Source organism: Medicago sativa, chromosome 4, assembly GCF_051527215.1.
Source record: "Medicago sativa cultivar Bolivia chromosome 4, Bolivia_mono, whole genome shotgun sequence".
NCBI classification, from domain to species: domain Eukaryota; kingdom Viridiplantae; phylum Streptophyta; class Magnoliopsida; order Fabales; family Fabaceae; genus Medicago; species Medicago sativa.
In genome coordinates, this window is record NC_140752.1 from 34,593,364 (window position 1) to 34,610,065 (window position 16,702).

The 16,702-nt window shown below is 35.5% G+C and overlaps 2 long non-coding RNA genes and 1 pseudogene across 2 annotated transcripts; all 3 read right to left on the reverse strand.

The window, feature by feature from the left end:
- Positions 1-1,328: 1,328 nt before the first annotated feature.
- On the reverse strand, positions 1,329-4,518 carry LOC146928982 (uncharacterized). The gene is made up of 2 exons (XR_015005912.1): positions 3,274-4,518; positions 1,329-1,675 (listed from the first exon to the last, which is right to left on the reverse strand). It is a non-coding gene; the product is annotated as an uncharacterized LOC146928982 (long non-coding RNA).
- Positions 4,519-4,682: 164 nt separating this feature from the next.
- LOC146928983 (uncharacterized) lies at positions 4,683-7,720 on the reverse strand. Its single transcript, XR_015005913.1, has 4 exons — positions 7,547-7,720; positions 7,220-7,443; positions 5,728-5,841; positions 4,683-5,583 (listed from the first exon to the last, which is right to left on the reverse strand). It is a non-coding gene; the product is annotated as an uncharacterized LOC146928983 (long non-coding RNA).
- Positions 7,721-11,141: 3,421 nt separating this feature from the next.
- On the reverse strand, positions 11,142-12,055 carry LOC146928984 (uncharacterized; annotated as a pseudogene).
- Positions 12,056-16,702: the final 4,647 nt, after the last annotated feature.

Consider the following 16,702-nt stretch of genomic DNA (forward strand, 5'->3'; position numbering starts at 1 on the left):
AAATATATATATAGAAATGGTATAAATTCCAATATATTTATGTGTCAAAAATTTAAATTTTTTGACTTTGAGTTTCGTGGTTCAAGTGACTTTACTCATTACTATACCTAAAGTTATGTATTTTGAACAAACGAAATGAACCTAATGAGCCGAACCAAACTGTTCGTGAATTTTAAACGAGCCAAACTTGAGCTGGAAATAAAACCATGTCAAACTTGAACCGAGGTTCGAACCGAATCAATTCTTAGTGAGTCGAGTCGAACTCAGAAATATTCGATTCGATTCGACTCATTTCCGGCCCTAGTTGTACATAAGTGCTACGCCCATAATCCTAAGATCCCAACTTTGAAAAAGTTGAAAAAATATGCTATTTTCTGCAATAATAACCCAATAGTGTTGACTTTGATTACTTTAATTATATTGTGTTGGATGGATGACCGCGGCAGGCAGATGCATTCAGATCGTACATGTTGCTGGAGTGGGCCTAGTCACACTGCTACTCCTGTACAAGGATGACTATTATAGGACCATAAAAAAACTGGGAAGTTTATTTATTTATTAGAAAAAATGTTAATAAATATCTTACAAGCGTTCTTTAAAGAATAAAAACATTTTCTCAGTTGTAATTGATTCACGTGTCCCCTCGCGAGTATTACGCTACACGTGCCTTTCTATGTTCCAAATCACAAGTCGCATAACCTGCAGGCAGTTATGATCAACGCGCGTCCAGTGGCGGAGCCAGGCTTTTTATAAAGCCCGGGAGAAAAATAATTTGCAATACATTTACAGGGGTTTACATAAGAAATTGCAAGCAAATAATAAAAAATTTAAAGAAATTGCCCAATTTATAGGGGTTTATATAAGAAATTCAAGGGGATTTACATAAAAAATTGCAAAAAATTTGGGCCGGAGCCCGGGCGAGTGCTCGGGCTCGCCGGGCCTTAGAACCGCCTCTGCGCGCGTCTATATAAGGGTGAACTTGCTTCCCCTTCAAGGTACGATTCACTTTACATAACACTTTCTACACACTCTTTCTCAGTTCCATTGTTGACTTAAGTATCAGAGTGCTAACGTGCCTGCAGGCACCTTTCGTTCCACCGTGAAGACTCATTGTCGTCGTACCGTAGTTGTCACCGTCACACCAGAGAATTATCTGCCGCCGCTGCCACTCAACCGTTCTCACAAGACAGATCAATGTTCAACCTTTATATATTCATATTACTAGACCTTCCACCCGTGCTGCCGCACAGGTCATATTGATGGCAAAAAAAAACATTCAAATAAATAGAAAATAACGTGTTTCAAATGTGCATACAATACCAAAGAAAAATATTGAAGCTTCAAATGTGCATTAACATAACCAAACACCAAATATAACCAAATAAATAGTTCTCATTGTCAAACTCAAGGATATTGAGAGGCATTAAGTAAGAACACATCAAGAAGTCCACCCCACTTTCTTAGTACAACAATCCAATCAAAGCAACATGAAGGAAAATTTCGGTATGTATACCTATTTCATATGGAAGGCTTAAACATTTGCCTACTTTTCTAACACACTTTGAGAGTCTTGTACTACTTATTACATATATGAGATCAAAGCTTCAACAAAGTTGCCAAAAACATGTATTCATTTGTGCTTGTGCCTTTAATAAAATTGATATTGTTCACAAACCTGAAATGCAATTTCATAAAGTTAATGACATCAGAAGCCTGCAACATTTAGCTTTCCTTAAATATTTTTTTAAGGGAAATTTTCCTGATCTAATCAAGCAATGTTAGAATTGGAAAGGGATAAATACCAAAAAGAAATGTAAACTTGTCTACTTAAACCAAATAGAACAACAAAATAAGCTCAGGTGGAAGAAGAGGTTGATATATATTAGGAAAGTAATATTAATTTGTAAACTTCCATGAAGCTTCCATGAAGCATCTTATAAGTCTCATGGCAGTATTTTTAAAAAACTGACATAGGATGACAACGTGAAATTCAACAAAATTTTTAGAGAAATTAAGGTCACATGTGTTCAATGAACACGAAGCATAAGAAAGTTGTTAGAGGACTGCTCCAAGAACATAGCACCAATTATTTGTGTTATATGTACTTAAAAAAGTTAAACGCTATTTCCACAGAAACTGGATATAAGAATGCTAATAGTGTTGTTCAAAAAAGAATGCTAATAGTGATTCCAAGAATAAGAATAGAAAATGGGGAAGACAAACTTTTTGTTGTGCCGTGAAATATTTACTTTCTTATTGAAATTATATAGATATATCAAAAGGAAAAGCTGAAAAATTAAAACAGTTGTGTTACATAATTATGAGGAGGCTCATAGTAAAAAACAAAAACAGATAAGCTTCTATAGCAAGATATCTACATCATCATGTCAACCTTCCATTGATCAATTCCAGCTTATTCATTTTATTTTATGTTGTCATAAAACACATGGACTATTGATTCTTAAAGTATGATCAACACATAGTTAGATCACAAACAGAACCAGCTTAAAGCAATATATACCATCTTTTATTTAAGCCATCAGAAGACATGTAATGTGACCCAAGCAATATAAGGTTAAGCAAAAATAGAAGGGAGTATTACCGAAAACACTTGCAGCATGTGAAAGATAGAAACAATATAGATTAAACTTTGGAAACAAAAGTGAAAGATTAAGAAAGAAATAGAGACTTATAATATTGGAAACAATACACGTGACTGTAAGAGAAAATGATCCAATGATAGTAAAAAAAAAAATAAAGAAATTGGTAATTTAATAAAACCAATGTACCAATTTCATTAGATATTATCACTCAAAATCAAATACAACATATGCAGAGAGAAAAAGGGCTTGAGGAAACTCTTGGCACAAATTGGGACAACAATGGGGAGTAAACAGTGACAAAATTCCTATGGTAGTCTCGTAAGAAGCATTTATGCAGTCATAAATGGGATCACCAAACATAAAACATAGAGATTAAACAATTTTGAACATAGTTATTGTCAAAAACAATCAAAATCAAATATTCATCTGTTTAAAAGCTTTAAGTCACGAGTCTTTCAAGACAAATAATCATTGAAACATGTTGATAGTAACTGAGAAGCATCCTGATCCACCAACTAATCATTGAAAAACAGAGGAAAAAAGCATGGTGACCAAAAGCTGAAATTGAAATTTCACCTTGATTGATCTATATAGGATTTATACTTTTCTCATCAAACATAATGCTTCTTCAAGTCAAGTTATTAATTAATGCTAGCAACTAACAACTAACCTTGACTTCAGACTTCTTCAAGGTTTTGATAACAAATCGGTCATCTTGAGTAAGGTAAAAGAAGCTTCCACTTTTTCCATGAGAAGACATTTCCCTCAATGTATCATTGCCACAAATAGCAAGCATGTAATCCGCAGGATCGATCGCAAATAATTCCCTCAAATGCCAAAATACCCCACAAAGAAACAAACAACCACCCATCAAAATACAAACATCATTAATACACACAGAACATCAATTAAACAATGAACATAAGAAAATTGATGCAGAAAATATTTCCACCTGAACACCACAGGACAGTAGTCTTTCCATCTAAAATCCACCGATTGATGGGGAGGCGTAAACTTGGAACCTTCCGGAGTCTAATTTATCTATGCAAACCAACAAAAACTTCAACAAAAAAAAAGACGTTACATACAACAACACAATTTCGAGCTAGTCACGACAGATGAAAGGACGGCAACATTCGGGATGGTCGTCGCCAGCGATCTACGACTGTCAGGTAAACCTGTTTCAGAGATTGTAGTTCAACGACTGAGTAAGTGGCCAAATTGAGAGAAAGATTTGGATCAGAGATTTCAAGTTCAACGAAAAGGATTGAGAAAAAGATTGCGGGCGATTCACTTGTTTCTTGAGAGATTGAGAGAGCCAAAACTTTTTATGGAGAGACTCACAGTTTCTGAAGATTTGATTGTTGGAGAAAAACAGTTTGGGGGAAACCTTTGGGGCTTAGTGCTTCTGATTTTTGGGCAGTGAAGAGGATGATATATGTTTCAATTGAGATAGTTATGTGCAGCCAAATGCAACGAAAGCACTAAAATCTGTCCAAAAAAATTCTAATCAAAATTCACAAATTTAAACAAAATCAAAAACAGAGAAAAAATCATCACACTTGGGCTTTAGGTTAAGAACAAAATCGATCTTACTTAGATTAAGAGCATCATGAACAATCTTTTTCTTGATATTGTCATATTGACGGCGGAGGTGGTTTGTTAACGGTTACGCTGTCGAGTTCAGCGGAACCGTGGATCAGCAAAAAGGGAGAAGCATATAAGTGTGTAGATGATGATAGAGGAGGAGAGGATCTAGAAAGGGGTTGGTGAAGAGAGAGAGGGAGATGGAACAATGAAGTAATGGTGAATTGAAGTTGAAGAGATGATACAAATAAAGTTTGCTTCTTTGGAAAATGAAAAACAAACTAACGTGGGAGACAAAGATATAAAGCATATTTGGGTTTTGCAAAAAGGGGTTGTGAGATTTGAATGAGCGTGGGAGACAAAGATACAAAGATTAAATTTGAATGAGCATTTTTTCCTGCTAAATAGGTTTAGAGTTTGGGTATGCATAGTGAACCTTTGGATTAGATATAACTAGACATTCCACCCGTGCTGCCGCACGGGTCAATTACATTAGACAAAAATAAAAATATTAATATTATAATTTGAACTTATAATTTTAAGGCCATAATTCAACTACAAATTTAAAACATATTCTCATGTCTACAAATTTCAAATTACTTTAAACACTACATTCAAGGTACTATCGATGCAATTACCATCTTCATCTATTAGCAATATTTCGAGGTACTATCTTAATATACATAGGTTACCATTGGTAATATCATAGAATGGAGAAAACCTGATAACACAACAGCAGCGCATCCCAGCAGCATCTGATAACAAAACAGAAGCATCACAGCAGCATATGACAGAACCGCTCTCACGACAGCTGCAGCGCAACAAAAACTCCCTTGATCTCACGCTGATAACACAACAGCAGAATCTCACCAGCCCATAACAGAACCGCTACTGCGCCTACCTTACACGCCAATACACCATTTTCAGTTCCAATGCCATTCGTAGTACAAACACGGTCGAATCTTCAACCTAGCAAGACTCCAATTCCAAGACAACCTTTTTAATTCCTCCACTATATCTTCCATCTCTAACCTCCATTGTTGAAAATGACATTATTTCTAACATTCCAAACACTCCAAACATTCCAAACCCTTTTTTGATTCTTTCCTATTGCACACCAAACCATCCCAACACCTCCAATGTGCAAATAGATTTGCCGCAATAATAGTATTCACCTCGAGCCAATTAAGTATTTTCGACCAAATCTTCCAAATCACATTACAATGTAAGAATAGATGATTTGTCGATTCATTCACCTCATTACATATTCAACAATGTTTGCCTTTTGAAATTGCAGTCCTCATCATTTGAGATCCATAAATCCTTTTTCAACAGCCACACCTTGTCTACTAATCAACCTTAAAAGCTCCAAGCAAATCATGAAGTCATTATGCTGCAGTGCATGAAGTCATGGACAACACTATGTTATTTCTATCTGAAGGAAGGAGAGAATGGTTCGGAAGAATGTTGTTTAAAATTTATAAATTTAGTAAAAGAAAAAGCATCACATCAATAAATAATGTATTTTCAAATATACCCATTTCAAAGATCCTGCCCCTAATGCTCCGGTGACTTTAAGACGACCTTTAACTCTATCGTTGACCATACAACGGGGATCATCAGGATGCTCCTTTTTAATTCTAATGATTTCCTGCAAAAAAATACAAATAAATAAGCTGCAATTTTGAGACAGCTGAAATAAACAGTTCACATCATGACAGGAGAAAAAGAAAATATGATTGATAGCCACAACTACAGAAATTTAAAAGTGTAATTTTTGAGACTCATTTGTTTGAGAACAAAATCATTGAATCTAATTACTAACCTGTTGAATGTATCACTACAAATTACTCCATCTCAATACTGTATATTCCAAAATCATAAATTTCATTTGTAACTTGGTATAAAGCAGTATGCTGGATAAATTAAATGAAAGCAGCAATAGCTTCCCTCCTAGGAATACAATGCACTTAGCGAAAAGTATACAACATCATGTGTACACCAACTCAATTATGGGCACACATACAATGACATGCACACACAAACTCAAGAAGTTAAAGCAGACTGCAATAGGTATAGTAAAGAAAATTTGACGTAGCTTAAAACCTAACTTAACAACAGTGAAGATATATTTGGTTTTGTTTTCTCGTCGTTCAAAACAGCCAAATATCTTGGTTTAACCTAAAGCAACTTAAATTAACCTACAATTTAAATTTTCTGCATGATTATGTAAAAAAATGCAGAAAATTTTCAGCATAGTATAGGTATGTATAAGAATCAAACAAAAGTCATAAGAAATCCATGATAAGCTGAATTGTGGATTGAAAAGTTAAATTAATTCATGTACTTCTGTTATCTTTCATCAGAAGAAAAAGATGCACCTTTTGCAAAAGCTCCATCAAAAGAAATTTCAATAAATCAATACTTAAATGTCTGAACAAAAACATTTTCATAATTAATTTGTAGAAAGCAAAATCAAAAATCTCCCAATCTTGCAGCCCATCTAGCTAAAAAATAATTCATTTCATATGTCTAAAATCAAACATTTTCATACCAATTTGATTGCATCAAATGCTTCCAACTTCCCTGTTCATTTGGATTTATTTTCTTCTGTTTAAAAACAGGGAAAAGAAAAACAGAGAATGATGAATAACTAAAATAAATCATTTTTTAGCTAGAATTTGGACATAGGGAAATAAAATAAGCCCCACGTACATCAAATGGGAAAGATCAAATAAGTGTCCCCTATTGAAAACATAATCCCCACTTACATTATTAAATAAAAGAACATCAATGAGATTCTCTTGTGTGTGCTGAAACCACCAAGAGCACCAATCATATGATTTAGCTATTGGAGAATTACTATTTAAAATCTCAATTCACTTCCAAACAAACCAAATATAACATGAAATAATATAGTTTGAAAAAATTACATGAACAACATCATATAATGAAGATATCATACCATAAACAAATTTAGCCAAAGTTCTTAAATCGCAATTATAAACAATTTAAGAACATATCCTTACATGGAAATTCTTTGAGGCAATGAACACTGCATCTGCAATCCTTTGAGTCACCTTCCACCACCATCTGCATTCAAGAAATTCAGTCAATCATCACTTGACCTTCTTCAATTCCATTTTCGCCTCAGTTTCATAATCGATTGGTTGCATCAGTACGTAGTATTCTTTTGAAATTCTTTTGCAAACTGCTAAGGTTATAACCCTTTTTTCTCTGCTTCTCCCTACACCTGCAAAATTAAAATTCAATGGAGAAACACAACACAAAAACCAGGAAGAACAAAACAGAAAACCCTAAAAATTAGAGATTGTTTAAGGAAGAACAAAACCAACCTATCACAATTACAAATAGAACTGTAGGATAAAGTAGCGATAAATGTTTAAATTGGAGGTGACGCCGTCGAAGAGGGATTCGATTTCTCAACGGAGAGGAGATGGTGGCAAGGGTGTGGTTGATTTCTGATTCGCAATTCTGAATACGCGTCCACCGCTGAATCTGTTGAGAACCTGTGTTTAAGTGTTTGGAAACTGATAGCAAAGAACACAACAATTGGACTGAATGACTCAGTTTTTATTATCTGCAATGTTGGCTTAAATAGCCATTTAACACACGATTAAAACAACAATTGAAATGCAACCCACTTAGCTAAAATAAAGGCTAGTGGTGAGTGGTAACAGAAACAAATTAAAACAAATACAAATTAATTCTTAAAGACTAAGTCTCTCCTATAAACTAGGATTTTATTCTAACAGAAAATACTACTTTAACTCTTTCATTCCCTCCCTTAAACTAAATGTCGTACAGCAACTAGTTTAAATCAGAAATTTCACATACTCCCAGCAGCTTTCTAAGGTTCTGAAAAACTTCAAGCTTCAATGGTTTGGTCATTATGTCTGCAACCTGATCTTGACTCCCACAATGAAGTAGTTCAATTTTACCCTCTTTAGTAAGATTTCTTAAGAAATGAAATCTCACATCAATATGCTTGCTGCGACCAAGCATAACCGGATTTTTGGACAACTTGATTGTTGAGCTATTATCACACATCACATTTATTCCATTTCCACAAGAATGTCCCAGCTCCTCTAAAATTCTCTTCATCCATATTCCTTGACAAACGCATACCGCAGCAGCCACAAACTCAGCTTCCATAGTCGACAAAGTCACAATAGGTTGTTTTTTTTGAACACCATGAAACAGCCCCTGAACTCATTAAGAATACATAACCAGATGTACTCTTCCTATCATCCACATCTCCGGCATAGTCGCTATCTGTGAACGCTAACAGCTTGCCTTCTCCTCCTTTCTTATAATGAAGTCCATAGTTCACAGTCCCTTTTAAATATCGAAGTGCTCTCTTTGCTACTTGCAGATGAATATCCATTGGTTTGGCCATATATCTACTTATGAGACAAGTAACAAACATCATGTCAGGTCTTGTAGCAGTAAGATACATTAAGCTTCCCACCAACTGCTTGTAGTATGTTTCATCAACCTCTTTTCCATCTCCATCTTTGCTTACTTTCAATCCGGGAACTATTGGACTGCTCACTGAATTACTTTCCATCATACCAAACCTTTTCAAAACCTCTGATGCATATTTCCTCTGGCATATATAAATACCATCAGATTTTTGCAGCACTTCTATCCCAAGAAAAAACCTCATCTTCCCCAAGTCAGACATGTCAAACTCTCTTAACATAGAGCTTTTAAATTTAGACATCATAATTTCACAATTTCCAGTGAAAATTAAATCATCAACATAAACACTTACAATGATAATTTTTCCTTCTTTGCTTCTCTTTGTGAATAAAGTCTGCTCACTATCACACCTCTGAAATCCTTCATCAATAAAGTGCGCTTCAATTCGACTAAACCAAGCTCGTGGGGCTTGTTTTAATCCATACAAAGCTTTGTGTAACTTGTAAACAAGATGCTCACTGCCCTTTTTTTCATACCCTCTTGGCTGTTCCACATAGACATCTTCATTCAATTCACCATGGAGGAAAGCCGACTTGACATCTAGCTGAAAAATCTGCCAATTCTTGTGTGCAGCTAGAGCAATAATCATTCTCACTGTATCCATTCTTGCCACCGGTGCATAAACTTCTGTGTAGTCCACTCCATGTTTTTGAGAGTACCCTTTAGCAACCAAACGAGCCTTGTACTTGTCAATATTTCCATGATCATCGTATTTGGTTTTGTAAACCCATTTTACTCCAATTACTTTGGCCCCAACAGGTAGTTCAGTGAGTGTCCATGTCTGATTCTTTTCAATGGATTTGATTTCATTGTCCATGGCCAGTCTCCAATTTGTGCTCTTCACAGCTTCTTCAAAATACAATGGATCAGTTGACACCAATAAAGCCATGTTAGCTTCATCATCAGATAAACCCTCTCCGCTAGCATAATCATCCATCCACCCCGGAGGTCGCCGTTCTCTAGGTTGTATCATTTTTGTCACTCTCTCTTCACCATCACTACCATCCCCCATTTCTCTAACTTCCTCATTAATAATTTCTTCATTCTCATTTTCACTTACCCTTTCTTTATCCTCGCCATCGTCCCATTCTAAATCTGGTACAGTTTGTTTTTCATCCCAATCCCATTTCTTCTCTTCCTCAAAAATCACATCTCTACTCACAACAACTTTCTTAGCAACTGGATCAAACAACCTGTATCCTTTTGATTCTTCACTAACTCCCAACAAAATACAAGTAGTACTTCTGCTATCAAGTTTAGTCCTCCCTGCTTCTGGAACATGAACGTGCGCAATGCATCCAAAGACCCGAAAGTGAGCAACTGAAGGTTTCAATCCAGTCCACGCCTCCTGTGGTGTTTCATCCTTGACTGCCAATGTAGGACACCTGTTTAGTACATAAATTGTCCAGTTAACCGCCTCTGGCCAAAAATTCTTGGGAATGCTTTTATCAGATAACATGGAACGAACCATGTTCATAACAGTTCTATTTTTCCTTTCGGCAACACCGTTCTGTTGGGGAGTATAAGCGGTGGTTAACTGCCTTTTAATACCATTTTGCTTGCAAAAACCATTAAACTCATTTGAATTAAATTCTCCACCTCTATCAGTGCGTAGACACTTAATAGACATCCCAACTTCCTTCTCAACCATAGTTTTAAAGCATTTAAAAGAATTTAAAGCCTCTGACTTCTCTGCCAAAAAATACACCCATGCTTTTCTACTATAATCATCAATGAATAATAGAATATACCTTTTGTTGCTGTTAGATATAGGACTGATAGGACCACATATATCTGAATGAATAAGTTCCAATTTCTGAGTTGCTCTCCAATTGCTCGTCCTTGGAATAGAGTCACGGTGTTGCTTTCCATTGATACAGTCAGTGCATGTCACAGTTGAGACAGAGAGTTCAGGAAGTCCACTAACCATGTTCTTGTACAACAATGTTCTTAAGCCTTTGTAACTTAGATGCCCATACCTTCGATGCCATAGATGAGACAAATTTTGAGCTTTTGTGTGAAAGCATTGATCAGATTGTGCTTCTGAAGAGGCTTGAGATTGAGGCAGCAAGATAAACATCCTATTAGCACTCATGTTGGTTTGAATTATCAGACCCTTCTCTGGATGAAATATCTTGCAAATCCCTCCCTTGATCAAAATTGCCAAACCTTTTTCTTGTAATTGCCCTATGCTTAAGAGATTATTTTTCAGTTCTGGAATATAGTATACTTCGGTAACAACGAGATTCATTCCATTCAGCAATAACTTCATACTTCCTTTTCCCATCACATTCATCTTAGTGTTGTTTCCCAATTTTACAGAATGTCGAAATTTTTCATCAAGTACAGTGAACATAGTTCGATCACCACACATGTGATTAGAACATCCTGAATCAAGGAACCATGCATCTTCTCCTTTAGCTTCATGCAGCTCCACATAAGACATCAGAAGCATTTCCTCTTCATCAATTTCTGCATAATTAGCTTCTCGGTTCTGAGGACATTCATACCGAAAATGACCAAGTTGATGGCACTGGTAACACTCTATGGTTGCCTTGTTGAAATCTGCTCGACCTCTTCCGCTTCCTCTTCCTCTATATGCACCTCGACCACGACCTCTTCCCCCTTCATATGTCACTTTCAAGGCCTGTTCCTCACTACTGCGTCTTTTGAACTTTTGTTCGTGCACTATTAATGAGCTTTGCAACTCATCAATAGAAAGAGAATCAATGTCTTTTGACTCTTCAATAGAACATACAATATAAGTAAACTTCTCTGTTAAAGAGCGTAGAATCTTTTCCACCACTTTAACGTCTGACATCTCCTCTCCATAAATTCGCATTTTGTTAGCCACTGTCATGACCCTGGAGAAGTATTCTGTTACTCCTTCACCAGACCTCATTTCAAGAGTTTCAAAATCTCTGCGGAGAGCTTGAAGATGAGACCTTTTCACCCTTGCATTTCCTTCAAACTTTTTCTTCATAGAATCCCATATTTCCTTAGAAGTATCCTTCTTAAGGATGGTGTCAAGCACGGTTCGATCAATCGCCTGAAAAAGGTAGTTTTTTGTTTTGAGATCCTTCAACTTCATCTCTTCATTCTTTTTTCGTTGTGCATCTGTTTGTGTCGCTCCGCTTTCTGACTGAACATAGCCAGGCTCAATCAATTCCCAATATTCCTTAGATTTGAGAAAATTTTCCATTAGCATGCTCCAATGATCATAGTGACCATCAAAACGTGGAATTGCTGGTTGTACAAAACTCCCTTCTGTAGTCATTTTCTATGCTGCTGCAAGAATGTCAAAGGCTGCTGCTTTGATATATCAGGCCCAGTGGGGGCTCTGATGCCAAATTGTTGAGAACCTGTGTTTAAGTGTTTGGAAACTGATAGCAAAGAACACAACAATTGGACTGAATGACTCAGTTTTTATTAACTGCAATGTTGGCTTAAATAGCCATTTAACACACGATTAAAACAACAATTGAAATGCAACCCACTTAGCTAAAATAAAGGCTAGTGGTGAGTGGTAACAGAAACAAATTAAAACAAATACAAATTAATTCTTAAAGACTAAGTCTCTCCTATAAACTAGGATTTTATTCTAACAGAAAATACTACTTTAACTCTTTCAGAATCTGTCGGCACATAAGCTTTGGAATCAAGATTTCATGTTGAGTCGACGAAATGGTGGAGATGGTGAGATGGCTGTGGCCGATTTCTTATTCGTGAGAGGTAGAGAATAGAGATAGGGGTGAAGAGAGGAAGAGTGTAAGGAGTGAAGGGGAGAGAAAGAGGAAGAGACGGTAATTTGAGAGAGAGGGTGAACATACTGATTAAAAAAAACAGAGAGATAGGTGAACATAGGAAATTGAAAAAAAAATGGGTGCATTAATACACGCTAGGTGGAAAGAGAATGAGGCTCAAGTTTCCAACTGGAAAATGAAAAACAAACTAACATGGGAGACAAAGATTTTGTTTTTTGAGAGAACGTGGGAGACAAAGGCACATTTGGGTTTTGCAAAAAGTGGTTGTGAGATTTGAATTTCAAATTCAAATTTAGTGAGCATTTTTTCCCGTTAAATAGGTTTAGGGTTTGGGTATGCATAGTGAACCTTTGGATTAGATATAAAGAAGATGTTCAAAAGCATGTCAAAATTATATCCATTAAGGACAAATAATAAAACAAAAGATTTTGTGAGGATGAAAACATCTCATTTTATGTTTTAAAAACTAAAAACAAAATTTGATATATTTATAAGGACGTAAAACTTATTTAACCCTATTATTAAATATTTGAGCATAGTAACAAATTTTGTATATCATTAAACAATCGAGCATAGCAACCAAAAAAGATTGCAAGCGGTGATGGTTGTCCTCTAGAAGTATTACATGCCACATCCCCTGCTTGCACGCATTAAAATTGTTATTTTTTCGTTGCGATGAAAAAACTCTATGGTATGGTATGTTTATTAATTATTAATATTATTTTTATTACTATTACTGTTATATACACACATACTAGTCCGTACTCAAGTGAAAATGTTTTTATTATGTGAGAATGATATGACTAAATAATAACCCTTGGTTTAAATTATACGGTTGAGATTAAAACAACTTTTTAGTTAATTTTTTGTAATAAGCCTGGAGATTCAACACTAAACAAGGAGAAATACCAACATCTAACCTAGGTTGACACTCTAGAGAGCTCTTATCCTATTCAGCCTATCTCAAAAAAAAAAAAAATTAAAAACATGAAAAATATATACAAGAGGAGGACGAAACCAAAACCATGAAAAATAAATAAAAAGATATAATAAAAGGAAAATCTAAGGGAAGTGAAAGTTAGTACTCCCTCCGTTTCAAAATGAGTGTCGTTTTAGATGTTTACACACATATTAAGAAATGCAATGATTAAAAGAAAGATAATGGTTATTTTACCAAATTATCCTTATTAACTATTGGTTAGTTTTAAAAGTAATACTTTGGAAGTAGTGTGCAGAGTATTAATTGGAGGGTACAATTGAAAAGAAAAAGTTATTATTGCATTGGAAACTGAAAGCGACACTCATTTTGAAACAAATTTTTTGGGCTAAAGCGACACTCATTTTGAAACGGATGGAGTAAAACCAAATTTATCCCTAAAGACATCATCATGAATACCCTGAGACTCAATGTCCTGTATAGGCTAGTTTGTTGGCACAACAATTGCCTTCACGGTAAATGTGGGAAGAAACAAATACCTAAATGAAGATAATTAAGTCCCTTGTTCTGTAGATTGAGAGCAAAAGAGAATCATTCCTATAATGTTCCAATAAAAAATATTTGTTGGGCAGGTGGTGGTTCACTCTTGGAACATGTTCTCTATGGTGCTCGACATAGCTGTTGTTGTTTTTGTTCGTTGTTATTGCTTTTTAGTAGATAAGGTGTTACCGGCTCTTCTGAATCATTATTTGCACGTGTTATTATAAGATAATTATAATGCGTAAAAAAAATCTGAAAAAACATACTGAATAACACGTAGCGGAAAGCAACATGTGCACTTCTATTTAAACTTGTCTAATTAATTTGCCCAACAAGTTTACCATTCAAAGTAATGAGTTTGAAATCAAAATGACTATTTAACAAACCATGATTGTTTATTAACAAAGATAACATCACAACAATTACCAAACCTAGATTTAGTTATAGCTAAATTATGGGTCTTATACTTAGTGGTGTAGCTTGTGACTATTCAAAGCATAATTACATCCCATGATTAGTAATTGAAAAATGTCATTTTCTTCCGTGATTTCATAAAAAAAGGTGTCTAGATTTTTGTTGAGTCACTTAACTTGTCATTTAATTTTAAGTCCATTTACTATATGCACTTTTACTTCAAGTCGTTTAGATCTATGCACTTTAGTTCTTGTTATTTTAAACTTTCATTGCTTCTAATTCATTTTTCTTTAACTCCAAAATATTTACTTAGAATAAGTTTACCATCGCTTATTCAACAAATTTCATCCGTAAATCCTGAACTATTTTTAGAGGCATTTTAAAAAGGCTAAAATGCACTTTTGGCCCCCTAAGTTTGGCCCGGTAGCGATTTTGGCCCCCTATTAAAAAAAAATGACTTTCCAGCCCCCCAACTTCACCCCCTTTTGCAACTCAGTGGCCCCCTTCTATTTTGACTCGGTCAAAGCCGTTGTGGCCATTAGATGGTCGCCACGTGGCATTTATTGAATTAAAAATTTTAAAAAAGCAAACTAATTATTTACATAATTAAATAAATAAAAAAAGAAATAAAAAAATTGGAAAAACTAATAAACCCAGGAAAAGTCATTGATTCATCATCTTCACCTTCAACAACACAACTAACTCGTCTCCAAAAATGAATCAAACTGCTCCCAGCAACCAATTTACAAATTCTACAAACGCAAACTCGTCTCCAAACTGCTGGTGCTGGTGGTGGTTTTGTTCCCGGCATTGTGGTTAAGGAGGATGCTGTAACTTCTTCTTCTTCCATCAACACTGTATCAGCAACAACTGCTGTAATTTCTTCTTCTTCTTCTCTCTCACTCTCTGTTTGTCCTACCAAAAATGAATCAAAACCACATATCCTTTTTCAAAGGTAGAAAAATCACATATCCTTTTTCAAAGGTAGAAACCGTTTTTGATACTCTCTCTCAATTCCATAATCCTTTTCACATAACTTGCAATTCATCTCCATCACTTTTAGGCATGGCAACAAAACCCATACCCGCGGTTATCCGCCCGAACCAAACCCAATTTGACGGGTTTTTCCCGTTTTGACTGGGTATGGGTATGGGTTTTCCCCGATTTCAAAACACGGTTATGGGACGGGTAACGGGTATATAGGTACCCACCCCGAACCCATACCCAAACCCATCCCAAATGTAAAAAATTACTTTATGATGATATGTTATGTTATTTTGTTTGATAATTGTCATTTTAATAAAAACTACCATTGATATTTAAAGGATCAACTAAATCAATCCGTCTAATAAATGTTAAAGTGAGCGTATTGTTGGATAATGTATTACAACGTTGCTCTTGGGGATGAAAAAAACTTTTATTTTTTATTAAAAAAAATTATTCAATGCGAGGACGGGGATGGGGCCGGGATACCCGAACCCGTTGGGGACGGGGATGAGATTCAATTTCTCATCCCCGTTGGGTATGGGTAGGGTAACGAGTAAGTATATTCAAATCGGGTATGGGGACGGGGAAGGTTAAACCCGTCCCCACCCCGCCCCATTGCCATGCCTAATCACTTTCAATTTCCTCAAATTACAACAAATCATTCAACATCTTTAATTAATGGGAAATGGGTCTGTTATTTTTGTGTAAATTGATGGAAATGGGTATAGAGAGATAGAAATGAAATGTTATTTTTGTGTAATTCATCTCCATCACTTTCAATTTCCTCAAATTACAACATATCATTCAACATTTTTGATTTGCCATCTGGTTATGTGGTTGGTAGTGGAACGGTAGAGGAAGTGAAGAGAGGGAATGAAAAGAACAAAGAGGGATTAAGGTGAAGAAGAATGAATGTTGAAGACGAAGAACAAAGAGGGATTTCGGTGCTGGGCTGTTTCGGTTGTGCTGCAGACAGCAACTGCTGACTGGTGCGCAGATTGTACTCAAAGAAGATGAAGATGAAGAAGATGTTCTTGTGCCTGTTCCTTTTCCATTTTTTTATTACTTTTTTTATTTATTTAATTATGTAAATAATTAGTTTGCTTTTTTAAAATTTTTAATTCAATAAATGCCACGTGGCGACCATCTAATGGCCACAACGGCTTTGACCGGGTCAAAATAGAAAGGGGTCATTGAGTTGCAAAAGGGGTGAAGTTGGAGGGCTGGAAAGTCATTTTTTTTAATAGGGGGCCAAAATCGCTACCGGGCCAAACTTAGAGGGCCAAAAGTGCATTTTAGCCTTTTAAAAACTATCCAACACACAAAATCTCTCACTCGTACTGATTATCCATGGCGAGGAATCA